This window comes from Phyllostomus hastatus, unplaced genomic scaffold (genome assembly GCF_019186645.2).
Source record: "Phyllostomus hastatus isolate PE091 unplaced genomic scaffold, TTU_PhHast_1.1 phas_scaffold_93, whole genome shotgun sequence".
NCBI lineage: Eukaryota > Metazoa > Chordata > Mammalia > Chiroptera > Phyllostomidae > Phyllostomus > Phyllostomus hastatus.
The window spans coordinates 35,578,678-35,592,919 of NW_025334042.1; the positions used below are offsets into that span (position 1 = coordinate 35,578,678).

Genomic DNA, 14,242 nt, shown 5'->3' on the forward strand with positions numbered 1-14,242 from the left:
GATGCATGGAACGTAACAGTGACAAAAGAAAATTCCCATCCTTCTAGGGCTTCCATTCTAAGTGAGAGAGATTTAAAATCAAATAAATAATAATTCACATACACATAATGTTATTTTATTTATTGAATAACCTTTCAATAAATAATATTGAAACGATCTCTCATATTAGAATGATTTTTCTGTTCTGGTAGTGTTTCCCAAACCACATTTGAAAAATCACTAGGGCGGGTACATGACAGTAGATACCCAGCAAATTCATTTCTGGATGCTTGAAGAAGCTATTGAAGGAGGATTATCCTTTCATCTCTGGATCTGAAGAAATACGTTGCTTTCTTGATGCGAATAGTGAGACCCACAAATTTCAAAGACTTGTCTTTATTTACACCAAAATAAATAGGGTCTGAAAAATGTTTATCTTTCATCAATTCTACAAAAGAAAAACAAATACTCCAAGATAAGTGTATCTCATTAGGAGTTTCCTATAGATTAGTTCCTACCTTTTTTTTTAATGTTTACTTATATTTTGGATAACCCCACTAAACATGTAGAATGTCTCTTCTTGCTTCTCATCTTGAAATATTTTATTTTTTAATAGAACATTATAACAATAATTAATATAGAAAATTTTGTGAAATACTAATTTCAGATAAGAGCCACTTACATAAAATTTATTTTCATATAGATTTTAGTGAGTCATAAAATATTGATGTATATTCTTACACCAATCACACAAAAGCAATCACACAATATACTTCATTTAATTTTGCATGAAAAAATGTAAAATGATGGGAATTTTCCTTAAAATCATATTCTTACTAAAATACCCCTATATATAGCTTCTAATAGATCAAAGGAGGTGAAAGTATGGCCTGTTTTAGTTGAAAAAAAAAATGGAACTAAAGAATAAATTTGACTTAAATAATTGTAAGGAAAAGCTTATTTTAGAAAGTAATTTTATTCATTTATTTTTTATGAAATAATCTTATAAATTAATATATTTATCATATAATTATATAAATTTCCTTATAAACTAATTTTTTACTTCAGTAGGATTTTATTACAGAGAGCTTTTTTTTGCAAATTGTTGAAAAATATTTTAATAATATTTTGTGATGTGTAAATTATATAAAATTCAAACTTCTGTGTTCATAAATACTATTTTTTAAAAATCCTCACCCTAAGATACATGTATTGATTTTCTTATAGAGGGAAGAAGGGTAGCAGGGGCAGGAAGAGAGAGACAGAGAGGGAGAGAAAAACATTGATGTGAGAGAAAAACATCGATTGATTGCCTCTCATACATGCCACAACTGGGGAACAAATCCTCAACCGAGGTATGTGCCCTGACTGGGAATCAAACCTGTAACCTTTGGTGCATGGGGCAATGCTCCAACTAACCAAGCCACCCAGCAAGGGCCATAAATACCATTTTATTAGAACACAGATATCATCTGTGGCTCTACAGTGCAAGAGTTGAGTAGTTGAAACAGAGTCCCTCTGGCCTTCAAAGCCTAAAATATTCACTATTTGTTCCTTTACAAAAAAAGTTTGCTGACCCCTGATCTATACTCCTCCAGCGCTCCCCCTGCCCCCCACTGTCCATACCTCATCACTGGATTTTTTTAGAAGTATATTCTATTGATTATGCTATTAGAGTTGTCCCATATTTTTCTCCCCTTTATCCCCTTCCACCCCCCTCCCTCCAGCATTCTCCTCCCCGCCTCCAGTTCATGTCTATGGGCCACACATATAAGTTCTTTGGCTTCTCCATTTCCTACCTATTCTTAACTTCCCCTCGTCTGTTTTGTGCCTACCAATTTTGCTTCTTATTCCCTGTACCTTTTTGCCTATTCTTCCCCTTCCCCTCCCCCACTTGTGATCTCCATTTCTATGATTCTGTTTCTGTTCTAGTTGTTTGCTTATTGTTTTTCCTTTGGTTTTTAGGTTCAGCTATTGATAGCTGTGAGTTTGTTGTCATTTTACTGTTCATAGTTTTGATCTTTTTCTTTTTCTTAGATAAGTCCCTTTAACATTTCATATAATAAGCCCTAGCTGGTGTGGCTCAATGAATTGAGTGCTGGCCTGCAAATCAAAGGGTCACTGGTTTGATTCCTAGTCTAGAGCACATGCCTAGGTTGCAGACTAGGTCCCCAGTAGGGGGCAAATGAGAGGCAACTACACATTGATGTTTTTCTCCCTCTTTCTCCCTCCCTCCCCCTCTCTCTAAAAATAAATAAATAAAAATATTAAAAAAAAACACTTTTCAGATATATAAGGGGTTGGAGATGATGAACTCCTTAACTTGACTTTATCTGAGAAGCACTTTATCTGCCTTTCCATTCTAAGTGAAACTTTTGTGGATAGAGAAATCTTTGCTGTAGGTCCTTGCTTTTCATGACTTTGAATACTTTCCAGCCCCTTCCTGCCTTCAAGGTTTCTTTTGAGAAATAAGCTGATAGTCTTATGGGTGCTCCTTTGTAGGTAACTCTTTTTTTCTCTTGCTGCTTTTAAGATTCTCTCCTTGTCTTTAATATTTGGCAATTTAATTATGATGTGTCTTGATGTGTTCCTCTTTGAGTCCAACTTGTTTGGGACTCTCTGAGCTTCCTGGACTTATTACTCTATTTCCTTCATCAGTTTGGAGAAGTTCTCCATTATTTTTTCAAATTAGTTTTCAATTTTGTGCTCTTCCTCTTCTCCTTCTGGTGCCCCTATGATTCGGATGTTGGAATGTTTAAAGTTGTCCCAGACGTTCCTCAGCCTTTCCTCATTTTTTTTGAATTCTTGTTTCTTCAGCCTGATTTGGTTGAGTGTTTATCTCTTCCTTTTGTTCCAAATCATTGATTTGAGTCCCAGTTTCCTTCCCTTCACTGTTGGTTCCCTGTATATTTTGCTTTATTTCACTTTGTATAGCCTTCACTTCTTCCTTTATTTTACAGCCATACTCAATAATTTCTGTGAGCATCCTGATTACCAGTGTTTTGAACTCTGCATCTGTAGGTTGTCTATCTCCTTGCCACTTAGTTCTACTTTAGAGCTTTGACCTGTTCCTTCAGTTGGGCCATATTTCTTTGCCTCAGCATACCTGTTGTTTGTAGGGGGTGGAGACTTAGGTATTTGCCAGGATGAGGCAACCCAGTTCACTGTTTTGTGGTGCTATATGTGGGGGAGGGGTCAGAGAAGCAACAATACTGCTTGCTCAGCTCACCCGCTTTCAAGAGACTGGCATTTTCTCCCACCACCGCCACCACAACCCCCACAGGTTTTTACTGTTAAAGGTGGTGAGGCTTCATTTTGCCTGTGTTGGAACCCTGGGTTACATGGTCTGTCTTGCTGCCCAGTTATTCCTCTCAGCTATCTGCACCCAAATGTGGGACCACCCAGTCTGCCAGCCACCACCTCGCCCTCCTGGTCCACCAGCTGCTGCCTTGCCGCACTTCCTCTCTGCTTCCACTGTCCATCTTCGCGCCTCCTGCCAGCTTGGATGAATGTTTCTCCTTTAAGTCCTTGGTTGTTGGACTGCCATACAGTTTGATTTTCTGGCAGTTTTGACAGGTTTTTGTTTTCAAATTGGTTCTTTCCTTTTTTGTTGTTGTTGTGTGAGGAGGTGAAGTGTATCCACCTATGCCTCCATTTTGGCCAGAACTTCTACAAAGAGCTTTTTAAAAGAGCAAAGTCAGCTCAGAAATTGGAAGCTATAAGTAATAAATAGCCACATTTTTTAAGTAAAGAAAATATTTTTATGTCTAATTTCAATTGTTTTGAAAAATTTATTTAGAAAAGTATTTACTGTTATTAAGAGTGTCAGAATGTTTACATTTTTCCTGAGTCATAAAAGAAAAAAACTTTAAAAACAGTTACTTTTTTATGTTTAACTTTAGATTTTAAAAATAATGGATTTCCTGTCAAGAATCTATCAGGGATGTCCAGCCTTTTGTTGTCTCTGGGCCACACTGGAAGAAGAAGAGTTGTCTTGGGCCACACATTAAATACACAAACACTCATGGAAACTGATGAACCAAAAAAAGGTTTTCAATAAATTTACGATTGTGTGTTGGGCTGCATTCATGGTCATCCTCGGCCGCATGCAGCCCGTGGGCGGGGGGTTGGACACTCCTGATGATAAAATCTATTTGGTCCATGGTTCTCCTATGGCAGCGGGATTGTAATCCCCTGCATGGCTTGTTAAAACAGGCCCCACACCCAGAATTTCTGATGAAGGTCCAAGATGGGCCCAAGAATTTTCATTTCTAACAAATTCTCAGGCAACACTGATGCAGCTGACATAGAGACCATACTTTGAGAACCTTCCTGTTATGATGAATATTAGCAATCAGTGGAAAAGCTAGATTCTTCATCACAACAATTTGTAATGCTTTATATGAAAAGCATAGTGCAAGAATAACTTACTACCTCACATCATTTAAAAATGGGTTGTTTATTGCCATTTACTGTGTTTTTTTTGTGTCTGCTACCTTGCCTCACATCAAGGGTTGAGCTGTCAAACATTTATTTACTGTAATCACTAAATTTTTTATTGATTTTCCTGTAGTTTCAGACAGACCCTAATGAATAGGCATCTAGTCCTCTGAAAATTAGTTTTAAAAATTGGTGAATTTCTTGTCATTTGTACATATCTTTGCCTTCGTTTGGCCACCATTGTAATGGAAATAATAACCTGACCTCTAGGAAAAAAGTAATTTATTTTCGATAGTAAATAAATAAAACCTATGTTTTTTAAATTCCTTAGATAAGAATTCTATGGTGAATGGTAATGCTGGTGTTCTAGGGTCCCTCCTTCTGTACTGTGGGGGCAGGGAAGGCACCAGTTTTTTACTCCCCTAAGGTCCTGAGTATTTGACTGTGACGAGAGGAAACAGTCTTGAGGGCTCATGCTTTGCTTGGGTCTGCAGCCCTGTGGTCTGCTGGTCAACAAATCCTCCACAGCTGCCTCTCAAGGTGCTCAGGAGTTTGTGTGCTCTCTTGCACATGCTGTTCCTCTGAATGAACACCCTCTCTATTCTCCTACCTGCTCATTGCCGCTTTCCTCTTGGCCGTACTTTCTTTGGGGCTTTCTTTTTGAATTTTCAAGAGCCTATTTTGAAAATCCAGAAAAATGAACATGTTTCTTTTTCTTTTCATTCATTCTCCATTCAAATTCTTCTCAAGACAATATGTATTGGGCTAGGGAACAAGGAATCTGGGAAAGAGAAAAAAGAGAAAAAGAGGAAGTAACATTTTAAGAAAGACTGAGATTTGTTACTTCTTGCAGCTGATCTATTCCCTTACACTGTTTGGTGGAGAATCAGGACTGTCATCTGCTTTCCATAACCAGTCTCTGACACTCTTCGGGATTTTCTCTCCCCTCACATTACCCCTCCTCCCCGCTCACTCATGCTCTCACTCCTCTCCTTTGGGAAACACCACCATTTCCGCCTTGAGAACCAAGCCCTTCAGAACCTCAGACTTGAACTGGATATTGCTGGGGATTTCCCAGAGCTTCAGTTCTGCTGACTGAAGTGGAAAGGGTGGGCTCCTCTCTGGTAGGAATGCCTGAAGCTCATTTCCTCCTAATGTCTCTAAGCCGGCAAACATCCCCTGCCACAGTGAGTAATTTCTTGCTGAGACCACACAGCTGAAATGTCTCATGTGAAAAAGACTATTCTTCTTTAGATGTCTTCAACCCTACTCCCAGAAGAATAATGATTCTGGCATCAACATTCTAGCAGGAGTGTCCAACCTGTGGCCCATGGGCCACATGCAGCCCAGCATGGCTGTGAATGTGGCCCAACACAAAAATCGTAAATTTGCTTAAAACATTATGAGGGTTTTTTGTGTGATTACGTGTAGCAATGTATTTAATATGTGGCCCAAGACAACTCTTCTTCTTCCAGTGTGGCCTGGAGACACCAAAAGGTTGGACACCCCTGTTAGGAATAGTTATTTCTTCTCTGGGTTATTTTCTTCAAAAGGACCTCACAGCACTGAGAGTAGCTCTGGACAGATGGGCTGCCATTCCCAAATGGATTCTCTCTAGTCCCCAAATTCCTTTTCTAATAGAAGCAGAGAGAATGGGTAAGAAGATGTCAGTTTATCCTGCCACAGTTAGAAGAAAAATCCCTTTATGGGTTGTATTTGTACTAGCTTCTGCTGTAGACTGAACATTTGTGTCCCCCCTAAATGCATTTGTTGAATCGCAGTGCCCGATGTGCTGGTGTTTTGGAGGAGGGGCCTTTGAGGGTGATTAGGTTGTGATGGTGAGCCCTCCTGAATGGGGTTTGTGCCCTTGTAAAGGAGACTGGAGAGAGATCCCAGTCTCCTTGTTTTCTCTGCCAGTGAGCTGATAGTGAGAAGACATCTAGTCATGAGGAAGGAGCCTTCCTGGACACCAGATGTGGTGGTGCCTTCATCTTGATCTTTCAGCCTCCAGAAATGTGAGAAATAAATTTCTGTGACTTGGAAATTACCCAGTCTATGGTATTTTTTGTTACAATAGCCCAAACAGACTAAGACAGCTTCCCAGGGCTTCCATAACATATTACCCCAAACTTGCTATCTTATAACGTCAGGCATTTACTCTTGCACACTTCGAGGCTAGAAGTCCTTGATCCCAGTGTCAGCAGGGCCATGCTCTCTCTGCAGGTTCCAGGGTAGGATCCTTCCCTGCCTCTTCTTAGCCTCTGCTGATTGCCAGCACATCTTGGTGTTCCTTGGCTTGTATCACTTCAGTCTCTCCCATCATCAAATGTTATTCTCCCTGTGTGTGTGTGTCTGTGTTCCAATTTGCCTCTTGGTACAAGGATACTATTCATTGGATTCGAGCCTACCTTAATCCAGTATGATCTCATTTTAACGTCACTGTATCAGTCACAGTCACAAGTACTAGGAGTTAGATCTTGAATGTATCTTTTTGGTGGAAATGGTTCAACCCACAGCAGTCTTCTCTAGCCAGACCCCTCGTGTGGGCACTGAGCATGGCTCCGAATTCTTGGCCTGTCTCCCACTCCCGATCCCTCGTGACCATTTTCATGCAGACCCTTCTCCAGGCAGAATGGTTTCCTCATACCATCTTCTCTCTCCCCTCGCTACTTAGGAATATTTTATACATTGCTTAAAACCTTTATTAGTTGCACTTCCTGCGTGATTGTTTTTTGAAAGCCATAAACCCAACATGAGTCCTTGTCTTTCTGCCCTTATTTTCCCTCATATTAATTACTTTTCTGTAATCATTTTAATTCCTCCAACTAGAAAGTGGGTTGTTTAAAAGAAGAAAATAAGTCTTACTAATCTCTGCAATTCCACAGTAGTTTTATGCTTTGCACACAGGATCACTAAATCATACAAAAATATAGGGCTTGTGTATTTTAAGCATGTTGGAATAGGTAAAACTTTAGTTCATTCACTCTTCTGTTGATTGCTCTCTGCTTCCAACAGGAAGAGCGTTTGGTATAAAAGCATTGTACAATTATTAACCGGAACATGGAAGGCAATTATTCTGCCTTCAGGCTCTGGCTCCCTTTGTGATCTTTGGAAAGGCAGTTGCCTTATCAATTTTACCAATTAATAAAAGTAGAACTCGCATGAAAAGCTTCGCAGATGAGAAGTGCCAAAGAATAATTATTGTTGAATATCATTCAAGTGCAATTGCTTGATTTTTTTACTCCATCCTTGCTTGGACCAAAATGGAAACGAACATTAAAATACCAGCGATAAGAAGATAAATGTGAAATAGCTGTTACTAAACATGAAAAGCCCGAGGTAATCATCTCTGTTCCCCAATCTGGGGTTCAAAGAACTGCACGATGTTGGTCAAAGACTCTGCTGTGGGTTATGTGTGTGCTTGCAAGTCCGTGTGCCTTTTACGCACATGCATGTTTTATTTCTATTTAGCATTGTATACATATTTAAATGAAAAATATGTCATGATTAATAACGAGGTACATGATTTTTCTTTTTAACACAAAATGAAATACTCCCTAGCCTTTATTGGCCATCTTTCCCTGTGGGTGATGTGTCTTTATTTTCCTTTTCAAGCTAACTATCCACCAATGCTTCTGAGCCCTTCTTCACTAATAGATACGCATTGACCTGCTCGTGTATTATGTCAGGGCTAGTTTTCTATTTGTATTAATGAGCTGCTAAGAGTTATTTATTGGTAAAACTATTTTGGCACTGCTTACTAAGTAGGCACCATGTCCACACAATACATAAAACAATTACTACTCCTTTGCCTAATAAAGATTGTTGTCGATGACACAAAAGTATTTGTAGGACCCGGAGAGTTCTTTCCTGTGACACTGTTCTCTTTTAGCATGCGGTGCTGCTGCCCACGTTCAGGCTCTCATTATTACTGATATTGATTGTTGGCTAGGTAGTTTTCAGGCCGTGTTGTACAGTGACACCAGTGAATTCCAAGTCCTGTTGTGAGGGTCTCTGTCAGGCAGAGGTGGGTATCATAGATGGCTGTCTTGAGTGTCTTCATTAGCTGTCGTTCAGTTTTTAATTAGTATTTAAATTAGATTTCTTACTGTGATGGCTCTCTACAGATGTGCTGTCCGTGTCCAGAAACTTACCAAGTGTTTTCACCATTGGTTTCCAAAGCATTTAAAAGTAAATGATGCTATTGTTTCTTTGGGTCCTAGCCTTGTTCTCTTTATTTAGCCATAGAAAGAAGCACACGACAGGGGATAGTAAACAAAATGTGGCTACAGAACCCATTACTAAAGAAAAACTGATGTCTTTGGTAGGCATTGTGGCCATGCTACATACTATTTGTAATAGACTTACATGTCTAGGAGGCTAAATATTTTTAAAGCTGTTTGGCATATGTTAATTGATATCTGAGAATTTGTACTATGCTTTTAGTAAACTGTAAATTTGGACCAGGAATGCTCTGTATTGGTACCAGACATTTTGACACATTTCAGAATCATTGAGATATTCTTCACGTCTTTTGTACTTTGTCTACATAACGGGAATGTTATCTTTGCTTCATATAGGTTTCTGTTCAATGTTTGAAGAGTACTCGGTTCCTCCCTCTCCAAATAACTCACAATCTAGCAGGAGGGGTATAAGTACATGAATAACCATGAAAGAAGAAAAAATATTAAAATATTTTATTTCTGCAAACACTAGAATTCTCCCATTAACTCATGTCTAATTAGATTTTTCTGGCCTTTCTCTTTTATCAAAGAAGAAACAGAGATAGTTCATTGATATTTAAGAGTCCTTGTCCACTCAAATGCATAATAAATGTCATGAATTAACCCATTTCTTAATTGATTCTGCAAAAATTTATTGAGTCTATTTGATGTGTCAAGCTCTATTTTTGGCTTTAAGAATATAGAGGTAAGACCAGACCCTCTTCCTTGATGATGTCACAGCCCACTTGACAGAAATCATTGTTCCTAAGTTATAATATCAGAAATTTTAGTATCTAGGTATGCACAGGGCACTATCTGAACACAGAACAAGGAAGACAAAACTAGGCCGCTTTGTCAGGAAAGGTTCTTTTTAAAAAAAAATATATAGACTTATTTATTTACTTTTTTTCCATCACCATTTATCCCTCTTTCCCTCCTCTACCTCCACCCTCCCCCATCAATCACCATGCTGCTGTTCCTGTCCATGAGTTCTTTCTCTTTTTTTTTTCTTTTTTGCTCAGTCTCCCCATCCACCCATCCTGCTTCCTGACAGCTGCCAGAAAAGGTTCTCAGTTTCAAAGTATATAAAAGATATCCAGGTAGAAAAAAGTGATGCAATTATTTGGATTCTGTTTTATTATTATATATTTCAAAATTTCCAAGCTATGTATAGATTATTTGTATAATCATGAAAGCAAATATTATGTTAAATGTTTGAACATGTGAAGGAAATCCTAGGCATTTTTAAGTGCCTGTTAGAGTGCTACTTATTTACAATAAGACAAGACAAATATGGAGTCATCTCATTAAGGCTATAAGAAAAAGGGAAGACCTACTATGTTTCTCTGAGTCAGAATATACTCAATGAAAATTATGAGTATAGATTTTCACTATCATGTCACATAAAATAACATTATTGGTTTCTTAAAATAATCATAGTAATTTTTGACATTATAAAGCACAGGTAGCAAACCCAAGGCCCATGGGCCGAATCTGTCCCTCTACCTTGTTTTATTTGGCCTGGCACCTTGTTTCTGCCTGATGGTAGCACCAAACTCTCACTTAACTATTAAGGATTAGTTACATTTATACAGTCATAAAATTACATTTGGCCCTGTGAATGCAACCTCGAGGCTGACATGGCCCCTGGTGAAAATGAATTTGACACCCCTGTTATAAAATGACTTTAAAGAAGGAAATGCTTTTTAATAAATACGTTTATGAGAAAGTATTCAAGTGAATGCCTCACCTTGAAAATGTATCTTTTACTTAAGATGTAAGAGTTCTAATACTTATATCCAAGGTATTAAACAAATATACATTGAGCATCTACTGTGTACCAGACACTGGACTAAGCATTGGAAATGTATCAGTGAACCAAACAGATGAAAATCTATGTCCTCTAATACATAAACCTACTTTTCTCTTTTTTGGTATATCATGAATTTATATTTCAGGAAGGTGGAGTTTTATCACCTATTTCAGTGGTGATAATGACATAAATTAGTCTATACCATTTAGTTCCACTGAATTTGTTTCTTATCTTACTAAAGGTTTGCTGCTCCATATTATGAGGTATCTGTATAGACATTTATCAAAAAATGGTGGGCTATGAATGCTTCTTTAAATTTCCTCTAACTAAAGTGCTCACAATTTCAGATCCTTCATTTTCCCTCCAAGATTTGTTGGGTCTTTTTTTTTCAGTTTTAAATATTTTGTTATTCAATTATAGTTGTCCCCATTTCCCTCCCCCCCCCATTGCTCTCCCCTGCTCTACCCACCCTCCTCTCCCACATTCAGTACACCCCCCTTGTTGTCCATGTCCCTGGGTCCTATATATACATGTTCTTTGACTTGACCCTTCCCCTTCTTTCCCCTATAACACCCCTCCCCCACTCTGGCCACTGTCTGACTATTCTTTATTTCCATGTCTCTCATAAGCCTACTTTCCTTCTTTTCTTTTTTACTATATATTATATATTTCTATTGCTGTTCAATTATAGTTGTCCCCATTTCCCTCCCATTATTCTCTTCTACCCTACCCACCTTCCACTTTCAATCCCCCCCATTATCTTGATCCTTCCCCTTCTTCCCCCCATTATTCCCCACCCTCCTCCCCTCTGGTCACTGTCAATTTGTTCTTATTTCCATGCCTCTGGTTCTATTTTGCTCACTTGTTTGTTTTATTGATTAGGTTCTACTTTATAGGTGAGATCATATGGTATTTGTCTTTCACCACCTGGCTTATTCACTTAACATAATGCTTTCCAGTTCTGTCCATTCTGTCATGAAGGATCTAAGCCTACTTTCATATGGGAGTGATAGTTAATAAAGAGATGGATTATAACATATGGCATATCAGATCACAGTATGCTGTGGGGAAAAGTAAAGCAGGAAGTGGCATTAGATGTGTTAGAGAAGGTATGTAAGTGGATTACTTACAGCATGGTTATTGATAAGACAGTATTTAAAAGGTGCCCTGAAGTAAGTGAGGAAGCAAGCCATGCAGCTGTCTGGAGGAAGGGAATCCAGGCAAAGGGGACAGCAACTGTGAATTCTTGAGATGGAAACACACTTCTCAGGTTGAAGGAATGGTTAGGAGCCCAGTGTGGTTGGGACTGTGGGGAGTTCAGAAAGATAGCCGGGCCAGATTCTGTGGTCCTTATCGGCCCTGGTGAAGACCTGGCTCTCACGCTAAAGGAGATGGCAGCCTTCAGAGGCATTTGAGCCGAAGAGGCGTGATCTGATCACAAGGATCTGATCATGTCGGCTCCTGTGTTAAGGTTAGACACCAGAGGCCAAGGATGGAGGACGGGGATAGTTAAAAGGCTACTGCACTATTCCAGGTGGCTCTGACAAGGGTAGTGATGGACATGTGAGAAGCAACTTGATGATAGACATGTGGGTCCACCTGTCAATCACTGCTCCCTGCACTTTATCAATAAGTTCCATTTCAAGTGTATCAGTCTGACTAACCCTTCCTGAGTAGTATTCCTTCTAATTCTTCTAGCATCTCAGCTCCAATATATTTCTTAAACATTAGAAGCTACAATTCATTGATCCTACCACCTTTCTTTGTCCCTCATGGCTTCACTCCCTTCCTTATTCCACTTAGACTCCATGTGCCTACTTAAATGCCTTATGGCAGGAAACAGACAGCTGAACCTCTGGAGAAAAACACACAAACATGCTTACCAGCTTCATTGACTGGCCTCACAAACATGTGTACTGGCCATCACTGGGTGAATGTGTTTCTGTCTAGGACAAACACTTCCATTTACATACTAGATGATTCCATTCTTACCTAGTTAAGATGTTACTCTAGCAAATGCTTCATTTCTCTCAAAAATTAAACAAACATGATATTATAATATCCATCTTTTGAAAACCCTCCCTTATGCATTATCCATTTCTCTAGCTACCACCCTATTTCTCGGCTCCCCAGGAGTGCTTTTCAAGAGTTGCCCGTTCACATTGTTTTTGACTTCCTATCCTCCTGCACTTATTTAAACTTAATACATAGGTTTTGGAGTCCATCACTCCCTGAAAATGCTACTGTCAAGGTTACCAGTGACTTCCAAGCTGCTAAAACCAGTGGCCATTCCCCAGTCCTCACTTGATTAGACAGTCAGCAGTATCTGACACAGGTGATCAGATCACTCCCTGCATCCTGAAGCTCTTTCTTTCTTTGGTTGCCAGGGCACTTTGTCTCACTGGTTTTGTTTGTGCCTCGCTGGCTCAACTTTCTCAGTCTTCTTTGATGAGGCCACTCATCTTCCTAACTTGTACTGGAGATCCTTGGTTCTTTTTTCTCTGTTTAAGCATACTTTTAGGGATCTCATTAACGCTTATGATGTTAACTATCAGCCCTGTACTGATGATCCAGCCCTGACCTCTGCCCAGCACGCTTGACAAACATGCACAGCAGCTTGCTGGTCATCTCCTCCTGGATGATGTCATTAGCTTCTTGTGTCCAAAACCAAAGTCCTGCTTTTTTCCCCTAAATATGCTCCTGCTGCAGTTTTCCTTATTAAGTGGCATTTCTAAACTTTTAGTTGCTCAGGTTAATAATTTTGGAGTTATCCTTAACTCCTCTCTTTTTCTCAAGTCCCTGATTCAGCCTGTAAACAAATCAGGCTAGCTTTATCTTCAAGAACCAGCCCTTCTTTAAATATATGCTAATGATTTTAAATGACTACAGTAATTTTATTTTGAAATGCATTTAGAGTTTTGAAAGCACCTACAAGTCACAAGTTAAATGACTGTACTTTAAAATAAAAATGTGTATAATTCACATTTAGTAAAAAATAAAATGTAAATATAAAACAGAAAATGGATTTTTGAGTGATTTATAAATATTCCTAAAAGTCAATTCTGAAAAAATAGTTTCAAAAATGACTTACTCGAAAGCAGCATCAATGGCATGAATATTTAAGTTACCAAATTATCACTTACAAAGATAATATTTATTTGGTTACACAAGTTCTGGATTATTGTTTAAAATTTATTTCCATTCTCTATAATCACAATGTGAATTAGCATTCCATGAATGATACAAAGACTTATTTATTGCTCTGTAATGTTGATAAAATACTGATTCTGAAACTACACTGCTTGAGTTCAATACTGGCTCTATTATTTTCTAGCTATGTTATCACAGACAAGTCTTTTAAATGCTCTATGCCTTAGTTTCCCCATCTATAAAATGGGGATAATAAGAGTGCCAACCCAGGATTTCTCAGTAGTGTCAAATGAGATCACGTACATGACTATTTAGGGTAGTGACTGGCACAGAGTAAGAGATAGGAACTGCGTTAGGAATAAAATGTTATATGGAGAGTCTTTGTTACTAGAAGCCCTCAGGGAACTTGAAGCATAAATAGAATATCTGAAACATTAAAGAAATTTCCAGGTTTCAAGAATAGTTTAAGATATCCATAAAATAGTGAAGGCAGTATGTGTTAGTTATCTAGAAAGTAAGAGAATTAGCCAACAAATGCCATAGACATTCAAATGAGAGAGATTACTTCTACTAACAGTGGTTTATAATTTATGGTGAGATTTTTGGTTTTTAAATGTTAAGTTGTAATTATAATAAA

General features: G+C 38.4%; 1 protein-coding gene across 1 annotated transcript in view; it reads left to right on the top strand.

The window, feature by feature from the left end:
• The window catches only part of ITPR2 (inositol 1,4,5-trisphosphate receptor type 2), a 436,558-nt gene that overhangs the window by 325,942 nt on the left and 96,374 nt on the right, over positions 1-14,242 (top strand). The window lies entirely within an intron of this gene.